This window comes from Pimephales promelas, chromosome 13 (assembly GCF_988280905.1).
Source record: "Pimephales promelas chromosome 13, fPimPro1.hap1.1, whole genome shotgun sequence".
Taxonomy (NCBI): Eukaryota; Metazoa; Chordata; class Actinopteri; order Cypriniformes; family Leuciscidae; genus Pimephales; species Pimephales promelas.
This window is the reverse complement of record NC_142781.1, coordinates 30,642,734-30,655,888: the sequence shown is the minus strand read 5'-3', so window position 1 is coordinate 30,655,888 and position 13,155 is coordinate 30,642,734. Positions and strand designations below refer to the sequence as shown.

Here is a 13,155-nt window from a genome sequence, read left to right as displayed (position 1 = left end):
CTGTAAAAAAATATTGTTTGTTTAACTTAAAAAATTAAGTAACCTCAAAATAATAAGTTATCTGAACTAAATAAATTATTTAAGTTGATTTGACAAAAGAAAAAATGTTGTGATTAACAAATCTTAAAAATATTTTTTTTTTACAGTGTTTGGTGGAATTAGCCAAAACAGCCAATCGGCAATTGCTAAAGTCATTGCGTCATCACAGCTGCCGTTAGAAGCTCCGCTTAGCTCTGCTAAAACACTTGTTGAGACCGTTGTTGTCAGATTTTATTGGTGATTTCAAATATGAAATTTAATCGTATACTGTAAAAAAAATATTGTTGGTTTAACTTAAAAAAAAATAAGTAACCTGGTTGCCTTCAAATTTTAAGTTTATTGAAATGGAAAAAAATGAGTTAATACACATATATAGTATTTTATCTGAACTACATAAATTATCTAAGTTGATTTAACAAAAGAAAAAATGTTGTGATTAAAAATCATGAAAATATTTTTTTACAGTGATAAGCGCTATTGAACAGCTTTGGAGAATTTGATGTTTCCCCATTCAAAGAGATATGAGCTGCACTTGCGTTTTAAAGATGGCCGCCGAGTGAAATGATTTTGATTTGGAAATTTTTCTGATTTTCTCACTGACCCCAATCTTTTGAATGATAACATAGCTAAATTGTATTCCATGGTCAATTTAGTTAATGTAAATGTTCATTATCAGGTTATACGTGTGCAAATTAACGAGTATTAGTATTCCCTTAGTTTATCCATCATTGACGGATTGACTTACCCAACTGCAATAGTGTACCAGAGTTATATATATATATATATATCTAGTGCCTTACAGTTGGAACTATACAGACCTCAACACACAACTGAAAGCTTTCCTCAAAGCAGTGCTTTAAATAAAATATGGCTTTAAGCAATTAAAAAACCAAAAGCTCTTAGCTTGGGCAGGACGTGTTTCTGTCCTTATTTACCTGAACATTGGTCCAGTATTGCATCTCTGGAGGGACTGGTCATGGTTTATTTTCGGCATTTCTGGTCCCGACTCTGCTTCAAATCAGGGCGCCTGCCTATAAATTCAAATAGCTGTGAGTGTGTACGAAATGTTTACATCGTTCAGAGACCATGTTGTATATTACAGGAGGTAAATACACCACCCGAGTTTTGTTGAATTATTATCTCATTCCTTCTTTTGTAAATTAGTATTTATCTGACAGGTTAACTGAGGGCAATTTGTAGCAAATTTGTCTCTGGTTCTTGCATGCTTTGTTTCCTTTGCACATCTGTGTTTTCTTCCCTGTGAAGCCTGTTCTCTTTTATCCACGGATAGAAAAAGGGTTTGAGGGGGAAATTATCATGACAACAGTGAAAGAAATTGGCTTTTTTTTTTGATTGTTGTATGTTGATTATAATAGTTTTCTTCGTAAGAGAAATAAAAAGACATTTTGCAATGATTTCGTCGGTCTCAAACGTAGTATTCTATCATAGTTTCCTGGCATTACTGTGTTCCTCTTTAAATATATCATCTCAGTCATTAAACTTTCTCCTCCGTCTCTTTTCCCCAGTTTGACATTGATTAAAAGTCACATTGGGGCTTTAGGGAAGACTAATGGCCAGAAGTCCATGCGCCGGGTTGTTCCATTTACATACAGTTTCATTGCCTTATCAATGAACTTTGAAGATACCTGGCCGGAGATGAAAGCTGGGAAGCAGCTCAGGGTTTGCGCACTACTGTAGAACGCACTGACTTGGACAAAAGTCTGGATCAACATTTGCTTTGGATGGTCCTGGAAGCACAGCTGGCCTCGGCGCTGCGTTCGTCTCTCTGGTATTGATGTCTGTTAAACTGGGGCGGTTACACGTTGCTTGAAGACATAATCAGAGAGTGATCCATCTCCATTTAAACCAGGAGCCTTCCTGGGATTTCCATGAATGTGAACTGAGTGGGAAAAGCATGCAGGTTCACACTTTAGATGTTCAGATACAGCCAGTAAATATTGAGCCAGAGGTACTTAATCTGAGTGGGCAACAAAGAAATTGCTCTGAATGCTTTAAATGGACCCTAATTCGATTTGAAATCCCAGATTTTCAGTGCGCTCCAGACTTTTGGACCCCGCTGTATGTTATTAAATGCACTGCAGTGGAGTGAAATCTGAAGTAATGTTGGGTTTGTTAAATATTTGGGAATGTACTGTACCTTATACTGTTATATTGTTCTTGGACAAGCAAAATTCCCCAGATTTTCCCTTTGACATCAATCTTTCAATTATTGTCTTACTAAAGTGAGAAACACTGAAAGAGAGAGAGAGAGAGAGACCCACAAACCAGTCAGCACTGTCAATCAGTACATAACCAGTACTTCTGTCTTTCCATTAGAAATGTCTAAACATATTCAAATAACTTTAAACAAATATTTTAAGCATACACTACCAGTCAAAAGTTCAGAATAATTCATTTTTGTATGTTTTGAAAGAAGTTCACCAATAAGTCTATATGATTATTTGATCAAAAATACTGTAAAAATAGTATTATTGTGCATTATTAGTGTTAACAGATTTTAACTGTGATGCAAAGCTGAATTTTCAGCATCATTACTCCAGTCTTCAGTGTCACATGATCCTTTAGAAATCATTCTAATATGATGATTTGGTGCTCATGAAACATGATTATTTGTGCTGTCTAATATGTTTGTGATGTACTACCGTGATACACTATACTATTCAAAACTTTGGGGTGAGATTTATTATTTTATTCAGCAAGAGACATTAATAATGGTACAAACGAATTCTATTTCAAATAAATGTTGTTCATTTGAACCTTTTCATCAAATAATCTAAGGGCATCACCGCTTAAAATATTATGCAATGAAAACTTTAATGTTCATCAATACAACATTGATAATAATAAGAACCATTATCAATAGAGCACCAACAATAACTGAGCACCAAATCAGCATCGTGTGACACTGAAGAGTGGAGTAATGATGCTGAAAATTCATAAATTGCATATTAAAACATATATTTAATCAAACATCGTCTTGGTGAATACAAGATGCTTCTTTCATTTAATGACTTTCTTAATTATTCCAAAACTTTTTCTTATTCCAAAATGATAGTAAGTAAATATATTATGTTCCTTTTTCCTATTTCCCATTACCAGCACAAAGCAGTTTTAAAGACTTTTTGTCACAATTTATTGATATTTATGCTTAAAACCAGATTTAAAATCTAGATAAATATTATTTTATTAATCCCTCTGAACCTCTTACATTTAAAGTTGTGTTGGTGTAATCTAATGTATTTAATCAATACGTGTAAAAAGCAGAGTCATGTTGTTTTTCTCTGTGCTGTTCTTCAGCAATTACGAATTCATGTCAGAATGTAAAGACTCCTAAATAATCCAAATAGGAATCATAAAGTAATTTTTTTTTAGCATGACCTCTATAAAGTTGTCCCCAGACAGTAACAAGGTTTTAAATGTGGAATATTTAAAGGGATAGTTCACTTTGAAATTAATTTTTGATGTGTTTTAGCTTACCTCAAGGGCATCCAAGATGTAGGTGTCTTTGTTTCCGCAGTAGTTTCAATTTGGATTATTTTAGGTCAAACCGTTCTTGTCTGTCAGTCATATAATGCAGGTCTATGGTCACCACCTCAAAGAGCATGCACAGAGAAGTCCAAATTAAACATGATTTAATGACTCATAAATGTAAGTACACATTGATGGCCTAAGACACGAAACGAGCGGTTTGTGTGAGAAAACGAACAGTATTTTTTTTCCCTCTTGTAACCACACAGCCACGTCCAAGTACTCTGAGGGCGAGGGGGCTCCTGTCTGTGCAAGAGCCGGAAGTGATCTATCGCGCGTGTACGTCACTCTTGAGGTAAAAACGATATAAATACTGTTCGTTTTCTCACACAAACCGCTCGTTTCGTGTCTTAGGCCATCAATCTGTACTTACATTTATGAGTCATTAAATCATGTTGAATTTGGACTTCTCTGTGCATGCTCTTTGAGGTGGTGACCATAGACCTCCATTATATGACTGACAGACAAGAACGGTTTGACCTAAAAATATCAAAATTGAAAATACTGCGGAAACAAAGACACCTACATCTTGGTGAAACATACCAAAACTTAATTTCAAAGTGAACTATCCCTTTAAGAAACTTAACAATTTTGGTAACATTACGCTCAAACCCACCACACGATAATCAAGGTAGTTGTGGCCCAATCGCCTCTGATATCAGTACCATGGACAGCTACCAGAAGAACAATAGATCTCATTGTTAAATCTATATGTTTGTGCCAGGAGGCTCAACTTATCTTCTATCTTGTCAAAGGCCGTCCAATGGAAGTGAGCGTCTCAGTGAAGATCGACTTGCACATGATGGACAGAGTTCAGCAGCATGCCAAATATTCATGCAAAATTGCCTTTTTCCATAGGGTTGAGCCAAACACTAAAATGTGAAATATTTGGAAAAAGAAACTCCATCTTGAGTCTCAGTCAGTCACAGAGGAGCAAAGACATGTTTCTCGTCAAAGAAACGGCCCTATAAACCTTTTGAGGTGACTGAGTGTTAATTGAGAACTAATGAACTGGTAATGCAAACCGGTCAAATCACGTTTCCAGAGATCTCGCACGATGAGTGACATACAGTCCGGGTGACATTATATTATTTCTGATACTGTATTTTGGAAAACTGACGTCGCAAGCCAAACCTTTTTATCGATGCCCACGTCTGGTACTCATTTAGCCCCGTCTCCAAATATCCCGATGCATGTTATTATATTAATGACAGATTTTATGGTTTATGACTGGAAAGTCAAACTTTCTCGATTTCCTGTGGAGCTTGTGATGATTTATATGGCTGAATGATAAAACGAATTTTCTTGACAGCCGAGGACTTGCGAGAGCTTCTGTGGGTAAAGCCGGGCTCAGGAACAGATTGTGCTCTTATGTGGAGAGATATATCGCATGATGGAGCACCGAGAAGGAAACTCGGCTGTCCTGGATTCGTACGCAGGCACCAAGTCATGTCTAAAATGAATAAGGGTCCTCTCAGGCGCAACTGTCTCCGCACACGCCGCCACATCCTGCCGCTACAGGAAGAGCAACATTTCCATACTTAAATGAAAAACTGAAATGACAATCTGTTTTTACTGAGGCTGTAATCACCCTTTCTGTTCACCATATGATTCACTGTTAAAAGCTAATGAAGAAAATCTCTTTTACAGCTCAGGCTTTGATCAATCACGGTTGAGGAAAATAATAATACAGCAGACTCCATTATTCAACATGAAATATATCTGAGTAATAAATGTCTCATCTGGAAATTGTACCAAAAAAAAAAAAAAAAAAAAGGGGAAAACATAAAATACTCGGTACTGACAAAAATGTTCATTCTATGAAACAGGTGCCTTTTTCAGTTTGATAAAGTGAATTTTCTACATTTACAAGATAAATAATGTGTTAATGAAATGAATCGTGTCATCTTAAGATAAAGATATAGACACTTCGAAAAAAAAGGTTAAATGGAGTTCAATTTAGAACCAAAAACTAAAAAAAAAGCTGGGATGTTTTAACCCAACTTTGGGTCAAATATGGACAAATCCAGCCATTGGGTTACATTTTTAACCCAACATTTGGGTTTGTCCATATTTGACCCAAAGTTGGGTTAAAACAACCCAGCATTTTTAGTGTATGGGTCTCAATTTAAAATTTATTCAAGTTATTTATTATTTTTTTCAACTGATAAAGTATGTTTACGAGCTGTTTAATTAATTACATTTAATTAAAATAAAAAATATATATATTAAAAAAAATATTATTCTAAAATTATTTGGGGATACAGTATGGTTTTAGTAATGTCACCAGATTGACCGTTTACCATTAAATCCTTCATCAAAAGCCTTGTTGGAATTTAATAGCCTACATTTTAAAAATAAATAATGCTGAAATTTCCACTTTTCAAATATCTGTTTTATTATACAAAAACCATAGTATCAGACTTCTCTGCTGACAAACATTACAAAACATATACACCATAAAAATGCTGGGTTGTTTTAACCCATGGTCAAATATGGACAAACCCAATGGCTGGGTTCGTCCATATTTGACTCAAAGTTGGGTTAAAACAACAGCATTTTTTAGAGAGTATGATAAAGAGTCAAAGTGATCTAATGTAGACGACATTAAGAGTTGTAGAGTTAATCATGATGTTATTATGACAAAGTCTTTTTGATTGATGGAATAGTCTAAGAGAATTCAGGAACCCTTGTTAATAGTGACACCGGTGCACTCTAAAAATTGCTGGGTTATTTTAACCCAACTTTGGGTAAAATATGAACAAACCTAGCATTGGGCTTATTTTTTTAATTACATTTTAACCCAACGTTTGTCCATAAAAAATGGGTTAAAACAACCCAGCAAGAATGTGGACGTTAAATGAACTGCAGATAGCAAATATGAGTTCCGCATTTCACGCGCTCTTCAGTTTCCGGTTGGGGAAATTAAAGCAGAAGAAAACCGAGGAAAACGGGATTATGGCAGTCTTCAAAATTTACTGTCCTCCCGTCTTTGAAACGAAACTTTCAAATGTTTAGATGTAATTGTATATATAGTTATTTTTATTTAATAATTTTAAAAGAAGCATAAACAAAACGAGGGGTGTCTGTTTTGTTTGTTTTTGTGTACGTTATTTCTTTAGTATAACCATGGAGTATAAAATTCAATATAAATTTTCGGTGTTGCATTGGACTCTACGATCGGCGGAAGTTATCGAGCGTCCTTAAACCTTCACCGGAAATACCACCGTGCATAGAGCCCATTGCTCGTGCAACCAGACTAAAAACTCACGGAGAAGTGCGTTTTCGTTCTTCCCTTAGAAGTAAAAAGAAGTTGGAAATACCTTTGCAGCGATGAAGAACATCAAGACGCCGTCCACGCTGCTTAGAACAACATTTCATGAATATCGACGAGAAAGCGATGATGTGGATGTTTTGCCCGATCTCTGCAATTCACCGGCATGATCATGTCGATAGATGAGGTAATTATAATAACACTGCTATGATGGTTTGATTATAAATATATATTTGAGACTATAGACTTTATGGATCTGGCTATGTGAGATAATTTTTAAAATATATTATTTCATGTGTAATATTTAATAACGAATAGGCTAATTCAAATTAAATACATAAAAAGAAACACATTATAAAACTATTACTCCATTATTCAAAATGAAATATATTGAATATCTCATCTGGAGATGAGAAGACAAAAAAAAACCCCCCTCAGAATTGCTAAGTCATTCTATGAAACACCCTTTTTCAGTTTGATTAAGTGAATTTTAAATAAAAGTACGATTCTGTACAAGGATTTCAACATATAGGCTACACAAGATAAATAATGTGCTTATGTATTAAAATCCATTGTGCCATCTTAAAATAATATACTCTTAGAAAAAAGGTTCAATAGAGTTCAAAATAGAATCCTAGAGTTCTTGACTCACATAACAAAATATATAATATATATTTATATAAATAAATACCCACGCACATAAAGAAAATCTACATGGTACACGTTGGCATTATAGCCATTCGGTGACTCATTGTTTTTACATAGGCTATATATGAGATAAACAAATGACACCCGTTTTGTAGAATAACCCCAAAAGTATCTGATTTCTCTGTGTTTGTGGATCTGGAGCATTCCCGTATGACAGGGCGAGTACTAAACCCCACTGCTCCGCTTTGATGTCCAGTTGGTCTGCCAGACTGGAGCTCTGCAGAGCCAAAAATCCCTCTGGTTAGGTCGTCAGCTTTCTACTGAAGCCACAGGCGTGTGCCTGTCATATCAACAATCTCCATCAAATCCCACTGCATGTCAGTCACATGGCAACTTCATTACGATTGTGAGGAAAAAACCTGATATTTTGTTTCTCCAAGAAAAACCTGGATTTATGTTTCTTCCACTTTGTCCTAATAAAAATGATATAATGCATTTGTGTCAGAATTCTGGAGACCAGTTCATTCTACTAGACCACAAATCAACAGTAAACTTTCATGTGATCCTAAAAACTAAATATTACTGAAATCCAGAGAGGAACTGCAAACATACAACCAAAATGAGGCTAAATAGGGTGACTCGCAGGAGTCTTAGAAGTTCAGCAATAATATATGGTTTTGTATACTCCATAAATCTGGCGATATCCATTTTTTTACCGTTGCGCGCTTTAGTACTGACTGTTGTTTATACTCTCAAGTCACTCAGACACTACCAGACACTCATTCAAATATTGATTCATTCTCAACTGTCACTGATTGTGGTAATTTAATACTTTGTTCATCTGGTTCACAGTCAAACCTTTGTTTGAACACTTGTGTACAGTTTCAGATATGTGTCTGCTGTGCCACAGACACATTGGTCAAGATGTGATTAGGATGTCGTAAAGCTGTAATACCTCCATCTGCTGGACATGTTCTGCAACTGCAATAAACAAGAGGGTGATAATATGAGCTAATATGAGCTGTTATGTAGGGCTGTTGCAAAAATGACATGATTGTAACAGCGTGCGCCTCCGCATCCCCTAGACACCATTTACTACACACAATAGGCTTTTTTTCTCTGATTTTGAAAACTCTTCGCGATCGACTTAAAATGCTTCCAAGATCAACTTGTCGACCGCGATCGACGGGTTGGTGATTCAGGTAACGTTACCGTTTTTCGGTCAATGGTAATCAGCTGATTGTCAAAGCCATAACACAGCGAGGGAGAATAACTAAGTTACATGAAACGACCCAACTTTATATTTTACACCACTGACAAGGGAAAAGTCACTCACAGTGTCTATGGCTAGCTTCTATGGCTGGTCTCGTTTCAAGGTAGTGACGAAACGCGCTCTGTGTTTGCTGTCGGCTACGGTAGAAACATGACGTCACAATATGTCGACATAGATATAGAAGATATAAATGATACAAATGTCTCATATTCTAAGGTAATAAAAACCTTAAAAGTAAGTTCTTTATACAGCACTGAAAACATAGTTATGGATGTCATTAGGGCTGCAGCTATCGATTCTTTTTGTAATCGATTAATCTAGCACTTAATCGATCGATTAATCGAGTAATCGGATAATTTGTTTATGTGTATTTTTAAGCAACCAAAACAAATAATGTATTACGAAAATGATAAGGTGTTTGGCTTTTTATTCCTTTAAAAAAAATAGAGGTATTTATTCCAACTGCAACATTTGGCTCCACAACTAATTATTGCAATTTTTACCCATTTAGTGTTTATAAGTGCCAGTGCCAACAATTATATAACAATACAGTTAAACCAATTTAGTGTAAAACCTGTTACATGTAGCCCATAACATGTAAAACTTTGAATACAAACTTAAATAGTAAAGCCCATTTGACCTTAGTTTTGTCTTCTTAATACAACATTACAAAAAAATGGTTGCACCTTCTGCAAATTACCCACCTGGAAACAAAAATAAATGAATATAAAATATCAACCCAAACAGGTACACAAATGTGTACAATTTATAAAAAAAAATAAAAATAAATGGAAATAAAACAATTATAAATAAGAATCAGACTTTTTCAACTGTAATCTCAAGACAAACATCAGAGTCTGTGTGTCTCACAATATTTGTTCCTCCATCACGTCCCGGTGAATGTATGCTGAAATTTTTGTTGCGTGGCTACATAAAAGTTATGATGAATTGCCGCAATTGGTCTGGCGCGTGAGAGAGACATGGGTGCACGCGCTCGCTTACCTCTCTGCCGTCGTGCGCGAGCCGTGGTTAAGAGCTCAACATCTCGCATGCGCGCTCGCACTAGATTACAGGATATTTTAACTTGCGAATTAATATGCGGCGGTAAAACTAGTCGATCACGAGTGGCTCAACAGGTAGATCTATAGACGAACTCATCTTTCAGGCATTTGACCGAAGGGATTGACACTTCAGCGTGAGAAATCGAATTGCGCAAGTCTCACGCTGAATGCGTGAGAGTTGGCAGCCCTGCCAGGTATAATTTGCAGACACACTGCATCTTGTTCTCTCCCTTTATAAACATATTATGATCCCAAACTTTAGACATTCTCTGCCATTTATGAAGTCAAATGTATCATGCGCTATGGTGTGCTTCCTGAATAACGGTGCGTGCGTGCGCGTAAAGTGCGCGTCATAGGAATTTAACGAGGCTTCGAGGCAGATTTTTTGCCTCGAGGAATTTTTGTAATCGAGTAACTCGAGTAACTCGAGGAATCGTTTCAGCCCTGGATGTCATATTGCATTTCTGTTAATAGATACTCTAAATTATTACACATTGCACCTTAAATGCCCACAAAATTCATTAAATGGATAAGACAACAGCAGCAGACCTTGTAAATTCTTAGAAATAAAATTTCCAAAAGAGGGGTTTCGTAACCATTTTGGGTTCCCAAAAAAACAACATCATAAAAGAGCCATTTTCTTTTTTAGAATATAGTAAAAATCTAAAGAACATTTTTCCGATATAAAGAACCTGTTGTGCAATGTGAAGGTTCTTCAACAATAGATGCTAAATAAAGAAAGTTTAAGTTTTAAGAGTGTAGAAAAAAATAATACTATGTTTGAATGACAACAGTTTTATTTGTAGGTTAATTATTCCTTTAAAAAGTAATTCACAAATTGAAGCATGGACTAGAGAGTAGGGGTGTCACGATTCTCCAAATCCTCGATTCGATTAAGTTATCGATTCTAAGGTCACGATTCGATTCGATTCTCGATTTAAAAAAAAAAAGTAAAGCGCAGATTGCTATGCAATTTTTAGACTACACATTTATGCATTACGCAATATAAATTTGTTCACAATGTACACTACACCATTGCCAAATTTAAAATATAACAAAAACAAGTAACATAACTTAATAGTATAACATTTAAAGCCCCTGAAATGACTAGAAAAAAAAGTTTAGTTAATTTTGATGAACGAGATTGAACAATAGAGTCAGTAAAACGATCCGAACTTTCCATCACGGACGCGACATGGGGCGTGGCAGTATCGACGATACCATTTTTTATTTCGATTTCGATACCATTGAATTAATTTCGATCGATTTCGATTTAATATCGAAATCGTGACACCCCTACTAGAGAGAGACAGTGAGCCTGTCTATAGGATCTCCTCCTTAAGGACTTGTGAATCACTCGAGTCTGTACAAACAGATTAGAGTTACAGGCCTGAACCTGAGTGAGACATGTTTGACATTAATGCCGCATTGTATATTATCAGAAACGCTGAATGTGGACGCAGAGATCCAAGGCGGAGAATGTTTAAGAACTAATTACGAACCAGCGAGGCACAAGTCCTATAGCATATTTTCTTACTTGTGTGGAAAAATATAGCAGGCTCCATTTATTTTTCTGCACTGTTATTTCTGGATGGCTCCTGCTTCGGGTAAATAGTCCCGTTCCCTATTGTAAATCTGACGGGCACAGGTCTTCGGAGACTTTTGAGGCTCTTTTAAGGAAAAATAGAGACAGGCTTGGATGGCTTTTGGCCATAATGAGAGAGTGGAAGCAAAGGGAGAGCTTTGATCCATGGCCTGTAAGCTCATGTTTAAATCTGTTAGCAGAAATCACTCATCTTTGCTCGAGGATGAAACGACCAGATCAAAGTAGTTTTCTTCGCATTTAACGGACAATGAAACCCAGTTTAGATGTTGGTGACATAGCTAACATCAGCTAACATAACAGCTCTATCAAGACGTGTGTGTGTGTGTGTGTATATATGAAGAGTTCAGATGCAAAAGCCTCTAAATGCCATTTGAAATTTTCTTTTTTAATGATGATTTTTATCAAACTTGTATATTTAAGTTCAGTAATTTCACTTAAATAACAATTAATAGGTAATTATCATTGCCATTTAAGTGAAATCACTGAACTTAAATATACAAGCTTGATAAAAATTATCATTCTAGAAGAAAATTTCAAATGGCACTTAGAGGCTTTTGCATCTGAACTCTTCATACATATATATATATATATATACATATTATGCATCTAGGTTGACAGACAGACAGATAGATCTAATGCAATGACATCCATACATTTTCTGAGTGTCCAAAAACACTCCAGAAACGTAACCGCACAATTAGCACTCATCATTCAATTACAATAAATATCCATTTCCTTAGAAACGGCTCCATAAACCGGCATCAATTAGCAAAAACGTGTGCGCAGGGAAAAAGAAATAATGCAAGTCAAACTGTGAAAATATTATTTTATTCATAGAGCTTCACTCGGAATAGGCCTCTCTGGCGCCACACTCTCATTTCATATCAAACGCTTGTCCAAACCACACAAGAGCAGGAGCTCCACAAGGACCTATCATGGGCCCGATGCTATTCCAGCAGTGCTAAGTGGAGGGGAGGAGACCTGGATGAACGCCCGATCAGATTTCCTTATTCTCCGTTTCGGTGGACCGCTGTGTGTCGTGAATCTCCTTTCCACCTCAGCTCGTTAATTTCCCATAAACGGGGTTGTGAATAAATATTTAAGTATGATGTATCCAGCGTTGATTGATGTTAAACACTTTGAGATAAGCCAACAAGAATTGAGAAGACAAAATAATATATGAGTTGGGAGGTATAACAGAGGAAAGTCTGAACAACTTGTACTTTACAAAGAAATTACATGAGGCAATAAAGAATTGAGGATTTTCTGTAAACTCTGTTAGTGGCTCTCAATGTGTAATAAAAGAGCAGAATATAGCTAGAAACGATCGTATTTGCCACACTGTGTTTCTTCTATTGAAGGCACGTTAAATTAGATGCTCATTAAAGGAAAACTCTGGCGCAAAATGAACCTTCGGTCTAGTAAAACATCGGTACCTAGTCAACCGTTCTCTTGAGATTTGTTTTCATGATAATCAAATGTAAAGAGTTTTATCTCTAAAAACGGTTTAGCATATAACGCTAGTATATGGGGGCATTTAATAAGTAAAAAGAAATAGCTAGTTTATACCACTAACAAGGCTCAAAATAGCCCTACACTAACATAGTAACATAATGAGGGTCCCTACATTGAAAATGAAGCATTGAGAACTTTGTAAGTGTACAGACCGTTTAATAAGAAGATACTTCATAAAGACAGTTCACTT

The 13,155-nt window shown here is 35.9% G+C and overlaps 1 protein-coding gene across 2 annotated transcripts in view; it reads left to right on the top strand.

The window, feature by feature from the left end:
• Window positions 1-1,454, top strand: part of runx2b (RUNX family transcription factor 2b) — a 57,488-nt gene extending 56,034 nt beyond the window's left edge. For both annotated transcript variants that reach the window (XM_089118877.1, XM_089118878.1), the window contains one exon: window positions 1-1,454. This exon is cut by the window's left edge and continues 1,963 nt beyond it. The gene's annotated coding sequence lies outside the window, so the exon portion shown is untranslated.
• Window positions 1,455-13,155: the final 11,701 nt, after the last annotated feature.